This window comes from Pinus tabuliformis, chromosome 4_2, assembly GCF_031772625.1.
Source record: "Pinus tabuliformis cultivar Carrire ecotype Pingquan chromosome 4_2, CPIR1, whole genome shotgun sequence".
Classification (NCBI taxonomy): Eukaryota; Viridiplantae; Streptophyta; class Pinopsida; order Pinales; family Pinaceae; genus Pinus; species Pinus tabuliformis.
This window is the reverse complement of record NC_142304.1, coordinates 923,949,078-923,954,960: the sequence shown is the minus strand read 5'-3', so window position 1 is coordinate 923,954,960 and position 5,883 is coordinate 923,949,078.

The window sequence follows — 5,883 nt, the reverse complement described above, 5'->3', positions numbered from 1 at the left end:
GGCAGTGGTGTAGGTGGGAGTGGTAAGCATGAAATTTGTTGCTTTATCAAGCTAATCACACTTCTTGGTGAGACCTTTGTGAGCTCTTCCTTGCTCTCTCGCTGATCTAAAATCACTCGTGAATGATCTCAGTTAATTAATGAAGGTATTACAGACTCAAGTGTTGGGGTGTGCCTATGTTATCTTATGCAATGGATCGATAAGATTGCGAAATACACAGACACTGAAACAATAAGAGAACACAACAAGCAAACACATAAACACAACAAATTTAGTAAGGAGTTCACCCAATCCTCTTGGGCTACATCTCCTGGTCCAGCCTTCAGTGGTGGCCTTTATATTGTGTCTTAAAAAGCAGAGTTTTACAACAGTGAGCTCAAATTGAGTCTCACTTAATAGATAATGATTAGTAGGACTGTACTTTGTCGCGTATCAGAAACTGCCTTTGTTTTTGGATCTGACTTCCCGTTTTGCCAGTTTGTGCTAGCATGCAGTTACCATGGGCCAACGGTCTGCGCGCTTTGACCAAGGGTCCTCGTTTCTCTGTGCTAACCACAAATTTCCATTGTTCAGAGGTTATTTCTGATAAGCTCGACATCCATAGCACTTTGAAACTTTGGTATGAGTTTTACAGAGTTCAGGAAACTTTTAAGAGTGTTTGAGGATCCAATTCGGATCACGGCCTTCCCACTGAAAAAGCTTTTGGACCACCAAAAGTTGGTTTTCAAGCATCGACTAAGTGAGGGTATAGCTGTCTCACTTGTCCAATCTCTATCCATTTTGCACTGCTTGGCTTTGAACCCTTGAGTCCAATCCTGAGGTACTCAACATCTCCATTGCGCGTCATCCTCACCTTCTTGTCCAGAACTGTATCTTCCTACAATTCATTGAGATATTCAGGTAACAGATCATCAATAGAAGGCAATTGACTTTGCTCTTTGGGATCTTCAATTAATGAAGGTTCAAATAGTCTCAAGCTGTCTGCATTAACGACTGAGTAGATGTGCATGTAAGTTGGTAAATCAAGGTGAAAAGCATTCTCACCAATTTTATCAAGTATCTTGAAAGTTCCATACCTTATTGGCTTTAGCTTTTTACCTTCACCTTGCATTATGTCTTTGTTGATATACAGCCAGACTTGATCACCAACTTGGAAACTATGCTCCATACGATGCTTGTCATGCCTTGCCTTCTATTTGGCTTGGCTCTTTTCCAGTTGTTCCTCTACTGCCTGGTGAATCTCTTGGATTTTTTCAATGAACTTGGTTGCCTTGTCCACATCATTGTGGCCATCAACTGCTCTGTCTTTACCAAAGACAAAATCCAAGGTAGACCTAGGTGTGAAACCAAAGCAGGTCTCAAAAGGAGATCTTTGTGTAGAAGAATGTTTTGCTCGGTTGTAAGCATGTTGCACATAACACAAATGTTCATCCCAAAGTTTGGGATGCTTGTTGCAATAGCCTCTGAGCAACTGGATCATTGTCCTGTTGACTACTTCTGTCTGGCCATCTATCTGTGGATGAAAGGTTGTGCTTTTGTTTAGTTTGGTGTCCATCAGTTCCCACAGACTCGACCAAAACTTCCCAACAAATCGGGTGTCTCGATCAGATACAATGGAAGTGGGTAATCCAAAATGAACCCATACATGCTGAAAGAACAACTTTTCAGTTTTTTCAGTTGTAATCTGTTTATTATGAGGTATCAAAATACACATTTTGTTAAACCTATCCACAACAACATATAAATAGTCATGACCTTTCCTAGCTTTAGGTAGTCCTCCAACAAAATCAATGGAAACACTTTCCCAAGGATGAGAAGGAACTGGTAGTGGAGTGTACAAGCTTAATTTTCTATTGTTGGGCTTGCTTTTAGCACACATGGTACACCCTCTTACATATCTAGAAATTGTCTCATTCATTTTTGGCCAATAACAAAAACTTTGTAGCTGTGCAACCGTTTTACTTACACCAAAGTGACCTGATATTAGAGAAGTGTGTGCTTCCCGAATTATCTTTACTCTTTCAGTTTGTGGAATGCATAGCTTCCCAAAATGATGTAAGAGTTGGTCCTTAATGTGATAATCCAATTCTTCTACTCGTTTTCCTTGACTTAAATCTGTATATACATCTCTAAAATCTATATCTTGAGCATATTGTTCAATGTAGTTCTCATGCAGTACTGAAATATGCTTAAGTATAGTGGATGCATTTATAATAGGTCTAGATACATATCTGCAACTTTATTGTGTATGCCCTTTTTATATTTGATGACTAAATGAAACTGTTGTAGAAAACCCATCCATCTATAGTGCCTTGATTGCTACAACTTAGTTTGGGAGTGTAGATATTGAAGTGGTTGATGATCAGTATGTATAACTGTCTCTTTGCCCATTAAGTAATGTTTTCACTTTTTCACACTTTGTACTAATGCATACAATTCTTTATAATATGTGGGATAGTTAACTACTGCAAAATTAAATGTCTCAGAATGATAACATATGGGTTTACTGTGTTGTATCAACACTGCTCCCATGGCATAGTCACTGCCATCCATTTGGATCTCAAATGGTCTTTGAAGATCAGGCATTGCTAGTACTGGTGTTGTACTAATCTTTTCTTTCAAGGTGTCTAAGGCTTTCTACTGTTTTCCTCCCCACTGAAACACCTTGTTCAATCCTGTTAAAGCATGTAAGGGAGCTACAATTAAGGAAAAGTTAGAAATGAACTTTCTCTAATATTGTGCTTCTCCTAAGAAGCTTCTAACTTCTGTAGTAGATTTGGGTTTAGGCCAGTTTACAGTGACTGCCACCTTAGAGGGATCTATCTTCAATTCACCACCCCCTACTATATGTCCCAAATAATTCAAAGATGTTTTTTAGAATTCACATTTTGAGACTTTAACATAAAATTTTTCTCTTTTCAAAACATCTAGTGTCTGCTTAACATCATTTAAATGTTCTTCCCACATTTTGCTAAATATTAGAATTTCATCCAGATATACAATAACAAAATCATCAAGAAAAGATCTGAGTACATCATTCATTATTCTCATGAAAGTAGTAGGAGCATTAGTTAAGCCAAAAGGCATAACCAACCACTCATACAATCCCTGCTTTGTTTTGAAAGCAATATTCCATGCATCTTGTTCTGCAACTCTAACCTAATGATATCCACTATGCAAGCCTAACTTGGAAAAATAAATAGCTTCCTTTAACTGGTCTAATAGATCATCTATGCGAGGAAGGGGATAACGATTTTTTATTGTTATCTTATTTTGTGCTCGGTAATCAATGCACATTCTCCACGAGCCATCTTTTTTCTTCACCCCTTCTCGAGCAACTCTTACACCTGCTTCTTGATTTCTTCATTCTCTAAAGTGGACAACCTGTACATTCTGATGTTAGGCAATGGAGCATTTTGCTGCAAATTAAGATCATGCACTATTTCCTTTTTGGGAGGCAGACCTTTAGGTTCTTGAAACAAGATATCATATTCTGAAACAAGTTTTTCTAAATCAGCTTGCTATTTAGCATCACTGCCCTCGAATACATTAGTTTTATCAGGTTTCTTTTCCTTTACAACCATCAGTAAAAATTGTTTGCATGAATTGACAATTCATTTCATCTACCCTGAGTTTGTGAGAGTGTAATTATTCTTTAGCTTGTGAGCCCTTACAAAGTATTCAATTCCATCTTTAACGAGTAGGTACTTGTTCTCAGCTCTATAGAAAATAGTTTTTTTCTATCATACAAGTAAGGACTTCCTAAAACAATTCCACATATATCCAAAGGAACTATATCTAACTCAACGTAATCTACAAATGCTGACTCAAAAGAAAACTTAAGTTTACATTCTCTAGTCACTTGTAGTTGTGTTTTATCACTTAACCTAATGGGTATGGTTTCTTGTGAGGTGTAGTCAGTAATCCCAACTTATTTACAATTGCTTTAGAAATTAAATTTACTTGTGAGCCACTATCAAACAAATTATCAATCTTTTGATGTTTGGAAATAACTCGAATATGGAAAAGCTCATGTCTTTTTCTCTCATTTTCTTCATCATTAATAGATTGTGCAGAATTACTAGTAGATGCTTCAGACCTTTTACCTTTTATACCTGTGGCTGCAATGGTTGTTTCATCTCCTGAGTCCGACCCCAAATCTTTCTGAATAGCTGCAACAGTCTTCTTATTCTTTCCCTTGAACTTCTTAGGTCTCAACTCCGGATGTAGAATCCAACAGTGCTCATCATCATGTCCATCCTTCTTACAGTGAGTGCATGAAGGCTTGCTTTTCTGTGCAGTGTTGGCCTTCCTCTCTTTCCATTTCTGTTTTCTTTTCTCCTTATTCTTGCTTGCAATGGGCTTCGATGATCCTCCAACTTTGGGTTCCCATTCTTTCCTCTAGCTTCTAGATGCATAGCTTGAACAGATACCTCATCTATACTAGTGGGATTAAACATGAGGATAGTGTGCCTCATGTAGCTATGTAGACCACCTATGTACTTCAATAGAGTCTCAGGTGAGTCTAATGAAATTCCTAGAATCAAAGCTCTTTTCCTAAATTCTTGGGTGTAACCTTGTACACTTTTCCCTTTCAATTGGTGAAGAGTTTGCCAGCTCATCATGGCTTGCTACATGTAAGCTAGTGGATAGAACTGCTTTTTGATTGCAGAAACAAATTCACTCCAGACAGAAAGAATCTTACCATGTTTCTTCATGTCAGCTTGTGTCCTACCTTCCCACCATACCAAGGCAGTGCCTCCAAGGCGTAGGCTGGCCAGCTGAATCTTACTCTTGTCTGAGTCGATACTCTGCACTCTGCAATAAACATCAATTTTTCTGATCCAATTATCCAGCTTCTCTACATTCAACTCTCCATCATATATTGGTAAATCAAATTTAACATCTAATTTAATCAAAGATGTCTTCTTTTTATGTTCAGGGCTATTAGGAGGTGTGAGAAAGTTTTCTTCTTTCCCTTTGCCTTTTGAGTGGTCATGGAGGAGAGATTCTTCTTCTCCTTTTCTTTGGAGTGTGATGAATCTTCATCTTTACCTTTCTTAAACTCCTTGTACATTTCCTCTACCATGGACCTCATGGCCAAGAAACTATCTATGAATTGGGGGTCTGGTCCCAAGGGACTTTCTTCTGACATTTTCTTCTTAGGACAGACTCTTCCAATTTCTAGGTTAGTTTCGACCAACTCTCCTTCTCCTAATTTAAGCTTTGATCTAGTTAGCATTCAACAACAACAAATCTAGCACAAGCTTGTCTAACCTTAACAACCTAGGAGCTCTGATACCACTTGATCTAAAATCACTCATGAATGATCTCAGTTAATTAATGAAGGTATTACAGACTCAAGTGTTGGGGTGTGCCTATGTTATCTTATGCAACGGATCGATAAGATTGTGAAATACACAGACATTGAAACAGTAAGACAACACAATAAGAAAACACATAAACACAACATATTTAATAAAGAGTTCACACAATCCTCCTAGGCTTACGTCTCCTAGTCCAACCTTCAGTGGTGGCCTTTTTATTGTGTCTTAAAGAGCAGAGTGTTACAACAGTGAGCTCAAATTGAATCTCAATTAATAGATAATGATTAGTAGGACTGTACTTGGATTCCCAAGTCTCTAGAGTACAAGACTCCCCTTACTAAATCTCGACCTCAACTGGTCTCAGTGGTATAAGTCCAATTTGGTACTCGATACCTTATAGGTATACATAGAGGAGTTGCTTGAACCTCTCAAGCCTTTTTTGGAGTTCACAGAATCTCTACTCTCTTTGTCTCTGTCTGCTCGATGTTGCCTTTGTTTTGCAGGTCAGCTTGGCTTCTTTGTTCTCTGCAATGCAATTTTTTCTTCTCTCTCTCTT